The sequence below is a fragment of the Anser anser genome, assembly GCF_964211835.1.
Source record: "Anser anser genome assembly, contig: HAP1_SCAFFOLD_571, whole genome shotgun sequence".
In the NCBI taxonomy this organism is placed as follows: domain Eukaryota; kingdom Metazoa; phylum Chordata; class Aves; order Anseriformes; family Anatidae; genus Anser; species Anser anser.
Window position 1 is genome coordinate 1 of NW_028153500.1, and position 17,177 is coordinate 17,177.

The following is a 17,177-nucleotide window of genomic DNA, read 5'->3' on the forward strand; positions in this document are numbered from 1 at the left end:
AAAAAAGGCAAAACCCTGGATACAGACCCCAAATCACAAACACGCTACCAAAATGCTACAGAAAAGCCCCAGACGCAGGCCCCAAGCACTACAGCTAGGCCCCAGAAGCTCTAGACACATCCCAAAGCCAAAATGCAATCCCCAAACACTACAGAAAAGCCCCCAAACACCAGACACAGGCTGCAGAAGTCTACAAGCAGGCCCCAGCCACACCCGGATGCAGACCCCAACTGTCCACAAGCAGCTCCCAACCCACCCCCCCCATGAACTGGACCCCCCCCCCCCACCACCCAGATGCATGCCCCAGGCCCCAGGCCTCAGCCCCAGCCCCCACACCCCAGACTCAGGCCCCAAAGGTGTACAACCAGCTCCCAACTGCCCCCCTCAAAGGGAGGCCCCAAAGCCTGCCAGAGGACCCTAGAGCGTACAAGCAGCTCCCAACCCCCCCGGCACAGGCCCCAACCCCCCCCCAGACACAGGCCCCAAAGGTGTACAAGCAACTCCCCATCCTCCCCAGAGGCACGCCCCAAAGGTGTACAAACAGCCCCAACCCCCCAAGACCCAGACCCCTACAGCGTAGAAGCAGCTCCCAACCCCATGCCCCCAAGGCACATGCCCCAACCCCTCCCCCAAGGCAGGCCCTAACAGTGTACAAGCAGCTCCCACCCCCCCCCAGATGCAGGCCCCAAAGGTGTACAAGCAGGCCCCTACAGTATACAAGCAGCTCACAACCACCCCCCGAAAGGCAGGCCCCAACCCCCTCCAGATGCAAGCCCGAAAGGTTAAAACCAGCTCCAACCCCCCAACCCCCCCCGCCCCGCGCAGACGCAGGCCCCAAAGGTGTACAAGCAGTTCCCAACCCCTCCAAGGCAGGCCCCAAAAGTGTACAGGCAGGCCCCTACAGTGTAGAAACGCTCCAACCCCCCCCCCTTCCACCTCGAGGGAGGCCCTCCCCCCCCAGTATACACGAAGCTCCCAACCCCCTCTCAGAGGAATGCCTAAAAAAGTATACAAGCAGCTCCTAACACCCCCACCTCCCCCCCCCCCCCAAAAGAGGCAGTCCCCAAAGGTGTACAAGCAGGCCCTCAAATCCCTTAGGTGTACAAGCAGGCCCTTCAAATCCCTTAGCCCCTGCGCCAGCTTTATTGGCGAGCAGCAAGGCTGGGGGGGGAGGGGGGCAAGACAGCCTTAAATAAAATACAAATATAAAAAGTGTTATAAATGGCTGTTATAAATCCAAATAGGATTACAATCAAAGTTTACAATTTATTAAACGAACAGAGGCAAGCAAGCAGCGCTGGGTGCGCCGGGAGTCTCTGCTCCCCCAGGACGCACACCTGTTACTTAAGGCGGCTGGTTTTGATGCTCCCAGGCTAATACATATTCATTACTACTTCGAGAAGAGGCAGGGTTATTAGAATTGGTTTCCGGAATCCGAAACCCCTCCCAGGGGCGCCTGCGTACCAGTCTCTGGTGGTCTCTCGGGGCTTGCTCGGGCTCAATGCTGGTTGTCTTCCTCTCAGGCTTTTGTCCTTCAATTGTCCTTCAGCTCCCCCTTCCTCCTCGTTTGGGAGCCTCTGCGCCGGATTTCAGAAACTCTAGCAACATCCCCTGCAGTAGTCAGCACTTTTCCCTAAAAACCCCTTTGTTCTCTTATCACCTAGACCCGGGCCTCGATGTTAACCCTTCAAATCCCTTAGTGACACGAATTGCTGGACCATTCCTTACAAAAGGAAGGATAAAATATGTAGAGGAGCAATGGCACACGCGAAAGCCCAGCGCCGCGGGCAGAGGCAGCGAAGGTTGACGGCAGAACAGTGCTCGGTTTGAACACGGAGAGGGAAAGCGAGGGGAAGGTGGCCGAAGCCGGCCGCAGTCTCTGAGCTCTCCTCCTCCTGATTGTTTTCTCTCAAAGCCATTTCTGTCTGTGTGCGGGCACCCGGAGCCGGCAGAAGTCCCCGTGAAGTCCTTCGGCAGGACGGAGGGCTGCGTGGGCTCCAGTGAGAGAGGGAGTTAGGAGAATCTTATCAAGTAGAGATAGAGCGCTGACGGCGTTAAACTAGGATGCTACTTAGCGTCTTTGCTAACTATGGTGCATTGTGCCAATTAACTAAAGCAAGAAGCCTTGGGCCCCTTACCAAGGTCAGTCTCCTAATAAGAGAGTGAGCCTGTCTTAAGAAACTGGGAGAAACTGGTCCTGCAGGTGAACAAGAGCCAAGGAGCAACTGAGTCTGTGCAAAGACAAGAGGTCAACTAGCGGTGACGAGGAAGAGTCATCAATCTTCATGCCCACGACCTCCCGTGCTGCCCAGCGCTGAATAAACATACCTACTTTACAATCTCACTGATTGTGGAGTCCCTTTTCCGCAAGTCACTAGCAGCGGTTTCTTCCGCAGAGGTTTTCCCAGAGCCGCTTCAAAGCTTCCCTCGCGGAGCTGGGGCGTCGCAGGGGGTCGTCAAAGCACGCACGCGCACACACACACACACGCACACACACACACACAGGCGTTGTTGTCCAAACAGAAAGTATTTACAACAAATTCGACATGCGGTTTTCCTCTGCCAGCAGCAAATGCCTGAGGGCCCCTACAGCTTCACAAATCATAGCACAAAGAGCCTAAAGTTCCTCTAAAATTTAGGGAAATGATTCAAAATAGATCTGCTAGGGGAAAACGATCACTGGCGGCAGGGTACACAATACACGCGAGTCTCAGCTCTCCTCCGCAGGGTCAGTGCCCACGCCCAAGTGCGACGCTGATGGCTGATTCAAAGATCATAAATCCAATTTCTTTAAGTGATTTATTCTTTATTGACGGCGCCGGATGCACGGGGGATCTTTCCGCCTATCGTGCATCCCGAAGTGAAAAGCCGTCCCAAATTTATACATCACAGTGATTAATATTTTATTAACGCCTATACATATTCATTATCTAACCCCGCCTACTCTCGCTTCTCATGCTAATCAGTTTTTTGTGTCCTGCGCCTGCGCAGATCCTCTCAGTGGTCTTGGGCAGGGGTCGTCGAGCTGTGGTCGGTGGTCTCAGAGAGGAAGGCCATAAGTCTTCCTCACAGTGTACTTTTCACCCTTGGTCAGGATTCTGCTGAATTAGCTTTCTTCCTAACCGCAAGGACTGTTTTTTCTTCGAATCTTCTGCTCATTATTTTCTTATCTTGGATTCCAATGTCTTGTTCGAGATATATTGCCCGTATGTCCTATTTTGAGATACATTGTCCGTACATCTGTTTCCTGCCCTACACCTAATGTTCTGTTCTCCTTTAATAGTTTCATTCTTAACCCTTTCTTATCTGGAATCGCCTCAGCTTCCCTAATCAATCCCCCCTTTTCTTTTCCCCATGCAAATTCTTTTGCATTGCATGCCCTTATCATTAGCAGTATCGCAGTGACATACATACAAATATTCCTACTACCAATAACATAACCAGATCAGTAAAAACTTGTTCTAACTATTGAAAGTTGGGTAACCATGAAGTTAACTTATTCCATATTTCCTCAAAGCCCCATGAAATGTTATCCTTACTAATCTTATACAGAAAATTTATCATGAGGCTCTTGCCTTCCTTGATCTCGAGCTTTTGACCATTATTAGTCCAAAAACAGTTAACTGCTACAGTCTGTGTTAATATAAAATTATACCAACAATCTAATTTACCTGGGCGGATACAACCTTCTTGTTGGCCACTTTTGGAAGTCGGTTTTACTAAAATCCCCGTTGCTTTCTCGTGGGCTGTTCCATTAATCATTCGGCACCCTATTTCAATTTCGTCCCCTACAGTTCTTTGGTGTATCCACCCTTCCCCTAAATTTTGCCATTCTGATAATGCATGTAAATGATCACCATTTGTTCGCCAAATAACCACAACAGCTAACTTTCCATTAATGTTCTTATCCTCCGTGGTTACGGCTTCAGACCAAGGCCACCCACCATTCTCTATCATCATAGAAGCACCTTCCAATTCTTGAATCACAATTACAACTATAAGCCACAGAAATAAAACAATTCTGTTAACTAAATTTCTGCTAACTACATTACTAAATACTCCTGACCATAGTGTCTTCATTTTGCTTGACTGAACTTTAGTTTCAGTTCACCGTCACCCAGCGTTACTTTCCAGGGGGCTTTTGGAGCTTTCTTCACTCTCGAATAATGGATCCAGGCCGTTTGCTCCTTAATCTTGATGGCGGTATGTGTTGTCAGCAGCACCTGGTATGGTCCCGTCCACTTTTCTTCCAAAGGGCGACCTGCAAATGCTTTTACATACACATAATCCCCAGGTTTAAAGGGGTGGATTGGTTGGCCCAGCCCTCTAGCCCTGGTTCCTGAGACAACTTTAGATATTTGATCCAACTGTTTTTGGAGTCCTATTAAATAATTATACAAGTATCCCGACCCCAGTTGCATCAGGTCCTCCCCGCTGAACAAAAACTGATAGGGTCTTCCGTATAATATTTCAAAAGGGCTTAGATTTTCCTTTGTCCGTGGTTTTACTCTAATTCTAAGTAAAGCCAAAGGGAGAGACTGAGGCCATGATAAATTAGTCTCTTGTCCTATTTTGGCTATTTGTTGTTTGATTAGATGATTCATCTTTTCCACTTGTCCGCTTGCCTGTGGTCTGTAAGGGGTATGGAGTTGCCAGTCTACCCCTAAGACCTTACTTACTTCTTGAACTATTTGCGCACAAAAATGAGAGCCTCTATCCGAGGACATTGCTGCCGGAATTCCGAAACGCGGTATTATCTCATTCAGTAAAACCTTAACCACTTCTCTTGCCTTGTTGGTTCGACAGGGAAAAGCCTCCGGCCACCCGGAAAAAGTATCTGTCAAAACCAACAAGTATCGATACCCCCCTTTTCTTGGCAGTTCTGAAAAATCTATCTGCCATTGTTGTCCTGGATAGTTTCCTTTACTGATTATTCCGAACTTTACCCTATTTTCTGTATTAGGGTTATGATGCAAACAAATACTGCATTGCTGGGTTACTTGTTTTACCGTAGTATACAGATTTCTTCCCACCAAGACTCGACTCAGATTTTTATATAAGGTGTCTGCTCCCCAATGAGTCTTATTATGTTCTGCCATGACCGTAGGCCATATTAAATTAGAGGGTAGTACAACCCTATTATCTTTCAGGTATACCCATCCATCACTCCTTGCTTTTCCTCCCAGGTCCCCAATTAACTTTTGATCTTCCTGTGTGTACCTAGGTTCCTGTCCTTCACCTAAAGTTTGTATTTTACCGTCTGGTATTAAAGTGAGCGCTTCTGCCTCAGCCAATCCGGCCACCCTTTTTGCTTCTTGGTCAGCCAGTCGGTTCCCTACCTCGAAGTCAGCGGTTCCTTTTTGGTGTCCCCGGCAATGTATAACAGCCACCTTCTCTGGGTGCTTTACCGCTTCCAACAACTTCAAAATCTCCTCAGCATATTTTATTTGTTTTCCTTGGGCCGTTAATAATCCTCGTTCCTTCCAGATAGCCCCATGTGCATGCACCACACCAAATGCATACTTAGAGTCTGTCCAGATATTTACTTTCTTTCCTGCTGCTAGTTCCAATGCCCGCGTAAGGGCAATTATTTCTGCTTTCTGAGCAGACGTCCCAAGGGGTAATGGTTTCGACTCAATTACCTGTTGAGTGGTCGTCACCGTATACCCTGCTTTGCGTTGTCCTTGTTTCACAAAGCTGCTTCCATCAGTATACCATGATTCGTCCGCGTCTTCCAAGGGCTCCTCCTTGAGATCTGGTCGGCTAGAATACAGTTTCCATAGTTTCGATACAATCGTGGACCACTGGCTCGTCAGGAGCGTTACTAAGGAAAGAAGCTGGGTTCACAATGTTAGTAACCACAATTTCTACGTCATCTTGCTCCACCAGTATTGCTTGGTATTTTAAAAATCTTTGAGGGGATAACCAGTGTGCCCCTTTCTGCTCCAAGACTGCCGAGACAGTGTGTGATACCAGCACGGTTATCTTCTGTCCCATAGTGAACTTCCGAGCCTCCTGTATATTCATGATGACAGCGGCCACCGCTCGAAGGCAACCCGGCCAACCTTTACTTACTTCATCCAGTTGTTTAGAGAAGTAGGCCACAGCTCTCCTGTAGGGGCCCAGCTTCTGTGCCAGCACCCCCAGAGCCATCCCTTGTCTCTCATAGGAGTACAACCAAAAGGGTTTAGACAAGTCCGGTAGACCCAAAGCTGGTGCTCGCATTAACTCCAATTTAAGCTTCTTAAAGGCAGCCCGTGCTTCCCCCGTCCAGACCAATTTCAATTGGTTATTCTTGATGAGGTCATATAGGGGTTTTACAATTAGTCCATAATTATTAATCCATAGACGGCACCAACCTGTCATCCCTAGAAAAGTTCGTAATTCCTTAATGGTCTGTGGTTCTGGAGTATGGCAGATAGTTTCTTTCCGTTCTGTTCCTAACTCCCTTTGTCCCCCTGAAATCTCAAACCCCAAGTAAGTTACACGTGACTGAATCAGCTGAGCCTTCTGTTGAGAGACTCGATACCCATTCAAACCCAAAAAATTAAGGAGACTTATTGTCCATTGCATGCAGCTGCTCCTATTCTCAGTGGCTATCAAAAGGTCATCAACGTATTGCAGCAGAACTCCTTCGGTGTTTGGGGCCTCCCAAACCTCAAGCTCTTTTGCTAGTTGATTCCCAAAAATCGTGGGGCTGTTTTTGAATCCCTGCGGCAATATGGTCCAGGTCAATTGAGCCTTTCGTCCTGAGTCTGGATTTTCCCATTCAAAAGCAAAAAGCTTCTGACTTTCTAGGGCTAAAGTCAGACAGAAGAAGGCATCTTTTAAATCCAGTACGGTAAACCAAACTAAATTATCTTTTAATTTAGTCAGTAATGTGTACGGGTTGGCTACCACAGGGTGTATATCTTCAGTGATCTTATTTATAGCTCTTAAATCCTGCACTAATCTATAGTTCTTCCCATCTGGCTTCTTAATTGGTAGTATAGGAGTATTATATTCAGATTCACACTCAACCAGCAGTCCATGTTTTAAAAACTTATCCACTATCCCCTTAATTCCTTTCCTGTCTTCTAATCTTAGGGGATATTGCTTAATCTTAACTGGCCTTTCCCCTGGCTTTAATCTCACCACTATCGGGGCTGCATTTTTGGCTCGCCCAGGGATGTCAGTAGCCCAGACTCCTGGGTAAACTTGGTCTAAAATCTCCAAAGGTACTTTACCGATGGGGTCTGCTTGTATCAGCATTAAGCTTAGCGCGGTTATCAGCTTTTCTTCTCTCACTTTTAACCCCACCTTCCCTTTTTCAAAGACAATTTCCGCTTCTAATTGTTCTAGTAAATCTCGCCCCAGCAAAGACTTCGGGGATCCTGGTAAATATAAAAACCTATGTATTCCCATCTGTTTCCCTAACTTATATTTTAAAGGCCTTAGGAAAAAGGCTTTCTCGTGCTGGCCTGTAGCTCCTATCACCGTCACAAAATCCTCATCCTCTGGTATCAATTTCTGGTTTAACACAGAATAAGTCGCTCCTGTGTCAATTAAAAACTCCACTTCCTGTCCTGATTTCCCTAGCTTAATTTTAACCAGCGGATCTGCTAGGGTAGAATCCCCCGGTCCACTTCATTGGTCGGGAGATACACTAGCTACCATCAACCTGTTCTTCTCCCGTTGTTTCGGACATTCCCTTCTCCAATGACCCACTTCCCTACAATATGCACACTGATTCGGTCTCAGGGGAGGCTTTACTGACCTTCCCCTTATCCCATTCCCTCTTCCTTTTCCCCGAAAAGGTTCTTCTTGCCTCTGTAAGGCCGCAACAGTTGCCGCAGCAATAGCCCTACCCAGCCTTTGTTTCTCATTCCCTTCTCGATTCCTAAATACCCTCCATGCCTCTTCCACCAGCCTTTCTAAATCTCTCACATCCGGCTCTTTCATTTTCTGAAGCTTCCGTCTTATATCGTCCGCAGACTGACCCAAGAACAATGATACTAGCTGGACTTTACCTTCCTCAGAAGAGGGGTCTATCGTTGTAAATTTTTGCATTGCTGTCCTTAGTCGATCGAGAAATTCTGACGGGGTCTCAGTTTGCCCCTGTTTTATGGTATATAACCTAGACCAGTTTACAGACTTTGGTATCGCACTTTCCAAGGCGATCCTAATCCATTCCTGATATTTTTTTAATAACCTATAATCACCCTCATCATTATAGTCCCAGTTTGGGTCCACTCTGAGCACATATACCTCCACAGTTCCAGGTAAAACTGACGTTACCTGGGTCTGTACTTGAGTTTGTGCATTCTTAATTACCAGTTGCTTTTCCATTTCCAATAATGCTGCCAGCATTATCTCTATATCTTTCCAATCGGGATATAAATTCTTTACAATCAGCTCAAACCTCCGGGCCACTGATTCTGGATCATCCCGGTATCCTTTCACAGCTTCCTTCCATGAATCTAACTCAGCAGTTGTGAAAGGTACTTTTATCCGAGCTGGTCCGTTAGCCCCCATAGCCTGTCGTAACGGGGCTTGAATAACGGGCCCGACCTTACTTCGGGTTCGAGCCGTGATCGGGGTAAAGTCTCCATTCCCCCAACTCTCATTTTTCTTATCTATTCTGCCGTTTCCTGAGCTCGCCCCCACGCCTCGTTCTATTATCTGGGGCGGGAGGACATAATCCTCCATTCTCTCCTCTGACTCATTCAATTTCAAACATCTCTGCCCGATACTGCACGCCGAACAACATCTTTTCATTTTTCCTGCCCCTTCCTTCTTCATATCCTTTTCTATTGCCAGGATCAAAGGATCCTGTGGGGCTAAGTTAATTCCACACTCCTTCTGCCATTCCGGGTGGTTTCTCAAAGTGAAAAACATATCTGCGTATGACACCTCATCCCACTTTCCTTCTCTCCTTAGAAACAACATTAACTGTAGTAAAGTATTATAATTTAAGGTTCCATTCAGTGGCCATTTCCCTCACAATCCAACTTATAAAGTGGCCACCATTGATTACAATATTTTATCAACGTTTTCTTATTTTCAGTTCCACCGGGGGATCCCCCTATATCTTTCCAATGACTCAAGATACATCCCAACGGGCTTTTCTTTGGAATCCCACTACTCTGCTGCCCCCCCATGTTACAGTTCAGAATGTTTCTTGTTACACAATACAAGCCGGCAGCTTTCCACAATAACACCAAGATCCTAGTAACGTTATAAAGAGTACAATCAAAATCCCAAAGACAATAGCCAAGGTCAAGTTCCACATTTAAACACAACGTAATACCAACCTCGCATGCAAAGGTTATTTGTTTCCCAACAGCAACTGAGTGCTTTCCAAAAAACCAAATGCCGTCTTGCAGAAAACTTTTACTTTCCGACTTACAGACGACCCCAATTGACCGGTCAACCAAATAAACCAAAATAAAGAATATAATCACTTACAATGATGGGGTCCGTGTCTGCCTCCGCAGTGATCCGTTGAGTCGAGGAGTCCCTCCGGGAAATCCCGGGGGTACCCTAGGGAGTCCTGTTCCCAGCGGGTCCTGCGGTCCGACAGAGAAGAAGTCCCATCTGGGGTGCCAGATTGATTCAAAGATCATAAATCCAATTTCTTTAAGTGATTTATTCTTTATTGACGGCGCCGGATGCACGGGGGATCTTTCCGCCTATCGTGCATCCCGAAGTGAAAAGCCGTCCCAAATTTATACATCACAGTGATTAATATTTTATTAACGCCTATACATATTCATTATCTAACCCCGCCTACTCTCGCTTCTCATGCTAATCAGTTTTTTGTGTCCTGCGCCTGCGCAGATCCTCTCAGTGGTCTTGGGCAGGGGTCGTCGAGCTGTGGTCGGTGGTCTCAGAGAGGAAGGCCATAAGTCTTCCTCACAGTGTACTTTTCACCCTTGGTCAGGATTCTGCTGAATTAGCTTTCTTCCTAACCGCAAGGACTGTTTTTTCTTCGAATCTTCTGCTCATTATTTTCTTATCTTGGATTCCAATGTCTTGTTCGAGATATATTGCCCGTATGTCCTATTTTGAGATACATTGTCCGTACATCTGTTTCCTGCCCTACACCTAATGTTCTGTTCTCCTTTAATAGTTTCATTCTTAACCCTTTCTTATCTGGAATCGCCTCAGCTTCCCTAATCATGGCACCCGAACATTTGCTGTAGCAGGCAGCAGAGCCAGCAGCTCAGGGGAGCAATTTTAAAAACCAGGAGGCACTTAAACCGACCCTTAATTGACCCAGTTACTGCAGGAGAGTCCCGACTACTCGCCCTGGAGTCCTACTGTCACCAGCAAAAAGCACCAACCAAAGCTTGGGGGAACTTTGGTACAGCACAAGAGAAGGGAGTGGGGGTAGCGTAGCCGTATCGCAGAGCTGCTGCTTTTCACACCATTTTATCATCCCTGATAATTGAAAGTAAGGCCGGGTGGGCTGACCCCACCACCACCACTCCGGGCAGCATGTTTGGTCCACAACGCTAGAATAATTATTTTGCTCCCTCCCGCCCCTACAGCTTCATCATCTGAAAAGATTACAGTCAAAACAATGGCATACACAAATAAAAGTCAAGAGTTGACATAGTAACTCCGGGATTTGGGTATCAACTGTCCGAGAAATCAGAACACCCAGGCTTCACAATGTGCCCAACATCGAGCTGTGCCAAGGGGGGCGGAAGGAAGAAGCTTTCCGTTTAAGCCTTCAGAGCATCGCTCCGTCACTACGTCAATTCACAGCCACCACAGCGTGCCGATGGACATCTTTCTGTGCCAAAAGAAACAAGTGCTTTGTCCTCTTGATATCAAAGGTAGCCACCTATAGTTACGGAACCATGCACAAGACCTTAACTCTGACCAGCAGGAAAACTTAGGACAACTGAGTGCAGATCCTGCCAATTTCTACCAGTTCCAACTGTGCTTTAAGTCTCATTGCAAAGCCTCAGTTAGAAAAAGGATCACCTCAGGGTATCCAACAAGAAGAAGAGTTGTTTTCTTTTTTTTTTTTTTTTTTTTTTTTTCAATATACCATAGGACTATGCAGTTCAATCATCGATCATCTTGGAAAGCTCAAGGAGGAGGTCATCCTCATCCTTCCCTGGGTCCAAGTCGAGCTCGGCTTCCAGTATGCCGTCTGAGAGTTCCCAAAGTAGCATCTCTAAATCCTCGTCTACAGATACGGGCGCGTTGCCTGTGGAACTCAGCCGGCGTGTCCTTGCTTCTTCTAGCTGGGAAGAAGCTGAAGTCGAGCTTGAGAACTCCATTGGCTCCACGGATTCTGCCTGGCTTCCAAGATGTGCTTCAGGTCTTGGCAGAGCAAGGAAGAGAACAATCAGTATATGCCATTTCTTAACGGGAAATCCCTTTTCTGCAAACCGGCTCTTAAAACCGTAGCCAACCTCTCCTGCACTTCAATCTTACCCAGGGATTGTTATTCAATTAACCCAGGGCTACATTTAGAGCCCAATATATTAGCAGGTACATTTTTCAGTTTGGGGGTTTCTCTGTGAAGCCAGAGCACCCGGAGCCTAGCAAAGATGGGAAACCAACATGGCCTCCCGGAAGCCCAGTGTCCGAGAACTACATCTCCCGGCATGCTCTGGGAAAACAATATGGACTCCCGGAAACCCGGTGGCCAAGAACTACATTTCCCAGCACTCCCCAGAAAATTGAGCCTCGCAGCGTGCCGTAGGACGCCATTTTTTGCTCTGTTACCGGTTTCGTGTTTATGGAGGGTTTTCCCGCCGTTTTGGGGGGTTTCCCCTCAATTTCGGGTTTTCAGCTCTCCATTTCAGAGTTCTTCCCCGCAATTTTGGGGTTCCTTCCCCTAATTTGGTGCTTCGCCCCCCGCCCACTTTTGGGGTTCCCCCTCCATTTTGGGGATTCCCCCCAGTTCCAAGCCCCCCACAATTTTGGAGGCCCCCACCATCCTTTCTTGGCCTGCCACCCTAATATTAAGGTTCTTTCCCCCAATGTTGGGGTTCTCACCACATGTTTGAGGTTCCTTCCCTTAATTTGGGGCTTAGCTCCCCGGGATCTGGGGCTTTAACCCCAATTTTGGGGGTCCCCCCCCAAGTTTGGGGATTCCTCCCCAGGTCTGGGGGGGGGTCCACATTCAATTCTGGAATTTCACACTTCCATTTAAGTCTTCTTCCCCCCAATTTGGGGGTTCACCCACCCAATTTTGGGGGTTCCTCCCCTAATTTCGGGGGACCCGACCGATTTTGGGGGTCCCCCCCAATTGTAGAGTCCCCCACCCTCCTTTTTTGGGTTCCCCCCTAATATTAAAGAGTTCTTCCACCCAATTTTGGGGGACCCCACAATTTGGCCGTTCCTTCCCCTAACTTTGGGCTTCAACCCTTCGATTTTGGGGGGGGGTTCCCCCCCTCTTATTTTGGCCTTCCGCCCTAATATTAGGCCTAACCCCTAAGAACCTTGACCCCTAAGCCTATGCCAACCACGGATCTAACCCTAACCCCTACCCCAACAAACCCTAGAAACCCTAACCCTAAAAACCCTTGCAGCCCTAACCCGATAAAATTTACCACACTAAACCCCTGAAGACTGTTCTGGGGGGTCCACATTCAATTCTGGAATTTCACACTTCCATTTAAGTCTTCTTCCCCCCAATTTGGGGGTTCGCCCACCCAATTTTGGGGGTTCCTCCCCTAATTTGGGGGGGACACAACCGATTGTAGAGTCCCCCACCCTCCTTTTTTGGGTTCCCCCCTAATATTAAAAGTTCTTCCGCCCAATTTTGGGGGACCCCACAATTTTGACGTTCCTTCCCCTAACTTGGGGCTTCAACCCTTCAATTTTGGGGGGGGCTCCCACCCTCTTATTTTGGCCTTCCGCCCTAATATTAGGCCTAACCCCTAAGAACCTTGACCCCTAAGCCTATGGCAACCACGGATCTAACCCTAACCCCTACCCCAACAAACCCTAGAAACCCTAACCCTAAAAACCCTTACAGTCCTAACCCGATAAAATTTACCACACTAGACCTACGCCTAAAAGCCCTAACCCTAAAAATTAAGACCCTCTAAACCCTAACCCAAAACGTAAAGATTCTCAAAGCCCTAACGCTGGAGACCCTAACCTTAAAAAAAAAAAATAAGACCTTAAAACCCTAACCCTAAATACCTGACCATAACTAAAACCCTAAGACCCTAACCCTAAAAACCCTATCAACACTAAAACCACAAAATACTTTAAAACCTTAACACACTAACCCCCAAACCCTAACCCTTATAACTCCAACCCTAACAACCTTAAAATCCTAACCCTAAACCCTGGAAACCCTAACCCTGAAACCCAACCCTAGTGCCTTAGCCCTGAAACCTTAAAACCCTAACACCTTATTAGAAACACTCTGTAACCAATACCATAGGCTCAGGCAAGTATCTCAGTGAGGTAGCATTTTTATTCACGATTGCAATGGCAGGCGTCCCACAAGCCACCTACCAGTTCCATAACACAGTTTATATAATTTTTTTTTTCCTCTCGGTGACCAGGACCCTCCCCAGTTTCCCCATTGACTGGGTAATCCATGTTCACAATCTATCCAGTGCTTCACAGAAAATACACAGCTGCTGGCCTGTTACTAGTCAATTTTATTTTTTTCTTGACTGTTTTCCTCTTTGAGGTGGTAATGTTTCTTACACCGTGATTTCCACCCAATTGCTCTAAGGATTCTGGTTGTCTGCATTTTACAAGGTTGTCTGTTAAGCTTTCTTATCACTGCAAGCATATATCAATACCACCTTCCCTCCCTCTAAACGATGTAACTCTGTGCAAAAACATTTTTATTCCCACAACCTTGATCCCCTTACCCTAAAATCCTTATTCTCTTTAACCCTAACAACTCTAACCACAACCCTAACCCTTCATATCAACCCCCCGACGCTAATGACACTGACTAATGATCCAAACCCCAAACCCCAGGCAACCAACAAAGAAACAGACACAAAGCTGGAAACTACAAAAAAGGCAAAACCCTGGATACAGACCCCAAATCACAAACACGCTACCAAAATGCTACAGAAAAGCCCCAGACGCAGGCCCCAAGCACTACAGCTAGGCCCCAGAAGCTCTAGACACATCCCAAAGCCAAAATGCAATCCCCAAACACTACAGAAAAGCCCCCAAACACCAGACACAGGCTGCAGAAGTCTACAAGCAGGCCCCAGCCACACCCGGATGCAGACCCCAACTGTCCACAAGCAGCTCCCAACCCACCCCCCCCATGAACTGGACCCCCCCCCACCACCACCCAGATGCATGCCCCAGGCCTCAGCCCCAGCCCCCACACCCCAGACTCAGGCCCCAAAGGTGTACAACCAGCTCCCAACTGCCCCCCTCAAAGGGAGGCCCCAAAGCCTCATTGCAAAGCCTCAGTTAGAAAAAGGATCACCTCGGGGTATCCAACAAGAAGAAGAGTTTTTTTTTTTTTTTTTTAATATACAATAGGACTATGCAGTTCAATCATCAATCATCTTGGAAAGCTCAAGGAGGAGGTCATCCTCATCCTTCCCTGGGTCCAAGTCGAGCTCGGCTTCCAGTATGCCGTCTGAGAGTTCCCAAAGTAGCGTCTCTAAATCCTCGTCTACAGATACGGGCGCGTTGCCTGTGGAACTCAGCCGGCGTGTCCTTGCTTCTTCTAGCTGGGAAGAAGCTGAAGTCGAGCTTGAGAACTCCATTGGCTCCACAGATTCTGCCTGGCTTCCAAGATGTGCTTCAGGTCTTGGCAGAGCAAGGAAGAGAACAATCAGTATATGCCATTTCTTAACGGGAAATCCCTTTTCTGCAAACCGGCTCTTAAAACCGTAGCCAACCCCTCCTGCACTTCAATCTTACCCAGGGATTGTTATTCAATTAACCCAGGGCGACATTTAGAGCCCAATATATTAGCAGGTACATTTTTCAGTTTGGGGGTTTCTCTGTGAAGCCAGAGCACCTGGAGTCTAGCAAAGATGGTTCAATTGTTGTAGCAAGAGGCACTTTGCCACCTTGCTTAATTTTCCTGTAAAAATGTTAAGAAGTCTCCATCTGCAAATATCTGTTTGCTAAGTTAGTCATTTTTCCCACGGCACACTCAGCAGAGTTTGCTCCCCACTACAGGAAGCTGATCTGCAGCCATCACTTCCCTCTGCTCTCCCTGCACTCTTGTCACCTTGTATGTTTGTTCGGGTGGCTTTCTTGAGGACCAAAAGGCAGAGGACACTACTCATCATTTATCACCTCACGAGGAAGTAGGAGAACTTCACCTCATCCTCATTTAGGTATTCAGACAGAGCAAGAAGTCACTGGAAAGCTGTACCGACTTGCAGCATTTAAAGAAAGTAAGTCTAATTAAGCATTCCTGCTAGCTGCTAGAAAGTCATTTCACGTGACTTATTCCTCTGATGGATTTGGGCTTTAATTATCTCAGAACCCTCCTTTTTTCCCCACGTGTGACAGAACTTATGTTTCACTGGGGATATACACCGATTGAGAAAAAGAACAAGTTGTGGTCATCACCTGTTTTGGGGATTTTCTTCAAGTCTGGTGGCTGGGACGTGCTCCAGCGTGGCTGGAACAGCCTAGAAAGCAGCAAAACAGCATTTAGGACTCATGGGTAAAAGATTCCTTACTAGCTTTTTCCTCCATGCTGCTTCTCCTCTGGCATTGCGGAGCCTTAGCCAAAATACAAAACCAAGGTGCTCCTGAAGAAAGTTAATATTCACTTGGAGGTTACTAATGATCTTGTGTCTTTTAAGAACACAGCATTAATGGACAAAATCCTCCACACCAGAGAAATCACAGAATCACAGAGGACTAAGTAAATAGTGCCATTAATCTAATAAATATGGAAGGGTACTACAAGAATTCTGTAGGCAGCTACTGGATTTAAAAGGAAACAGAAAGCCTGTAGAACTTTTGAGTTTTCCATCTTTTCTCCTAGAGGAGGGTGTAAATTTTACAAGGGATCCATTTCTGCATTAGCCCCTGTCCTTACCATAGCTGCTTTTTTGGCTGGAGGTCCCATTGTGTCAGCGTCAGAGGCAGTCCGTGGCTTCACAGCTGCTACAGCAGAGGGAAAACTGCCAGGTGCCTTACGTTTCAGTGCCTTCTTCTTGGGGGAAGCGACTTTCCCATCCCAAGGCTTCGCAAACATGTTAAAGTTGGCTAGAGTAAAAGGAAGAGAGAACTGATACAGTCTTGCTCTGCCTCATGAAAAATCCACGTTCTCTTCCTCATTTCCACGGCCCGTCTACACAGTTAACTGTATTTGGCCAGCAGAATTACACTGCCATTGCCTGGATTCTCAGCAATATCTTCCACATAGTAAACTCCGTCTACCAACAATCCATACAAAGGAACAAAGGAACTGAATAGCTACAGTAAATCATAATCCAGGACGAGGGAAACTCAGACACAGAGCGATCCCAAGTGCAAGCAATACTCTAAGACGTTGTATGAAGTCTAGTAAGATTCACAAATGTTGACAGCTTTTGTATTTAAAGTCTTGCTCCCTCTAGGAAAGGAAAAGCAGCAGGTATAGTAAGACAAGAGAGTGTATGCAACTGTTGTACCAGCTTCCTCTCCCCTGCAGTGATGTCCCACAAAATCTATTAAGTTGTTCTACAAAATCCAAATTTGTAGAGTCATATTCTAGTCTCCCATTCCTGACCTAACATCTGGCTGGCAGGAGAAGAAACGAAAGAAAGCTGGGTACTTGTTTTCTTTGTGTGTTTATTTCCTCGTGTCCCATGAGACAGAGAGAAAGGCTACAATGTGCAGTGCATGCAGCCTTTAAGCCCTCCTTATCTCCCTCACACAATCTCATTTTACAAAGTTGATATAATCTTAACAACGAGGCCTTTGATCCTCTGTCATTTTTGACAGAAACTGGCCCCCCACATTAAGACGCTGAAGCATGCTTTACAAACACATACACGTGTCAAGTTAAGCAACACATGCCAAAGAGGAAGGTGAACTTGAACTCAACGCAGGGAGGACTTCATACCATAAACAGATGGCAGAAAAAAACAGAATACCAAAATTAGACTAAAAAGCCCCTCAATGTGTTAATTTTCTAGTGGGAAATACAGAATACCATCACGTAATTAACGAAAACAGACATGGTTGCATGTTCTGGCCCTTCTTTGCCTTTGAACTTTGCA

The 17,177-nt window shown here is 46.9% G+C and overlaps 1 long non-coding RNA gene across 2 annotated transcripts; it reads right to left on the minus strand.

Moving 5' to 3' along the window:
• Window positions 1-2,775: 2,775 nt before the first annotated feature.
• LOC310892054 lies at window positions 2,776-12,755 on the minus strand. Of its 2 annotated transcripts, XR_014577850.1 has the most exons (3): window positions 9,448-10,644; window positions 5,643-5,763; window positions 2,776-4,270 (listed from the first exon to the last, which is right to left on the minus strand). It is a non-coding gene; the product is annotated as an uncharacterized lncRNA (long non-coding RNA). The 2 variants fall into 2 exon arrangements; XR_014577849.1 differs by lacking the exon at window positions 5,643-5,763 and having other exon boundaries at window positions 9,448-12,755.
• Window positions 12,756-17,177: the final 4,422 nt, after the last annotated feature.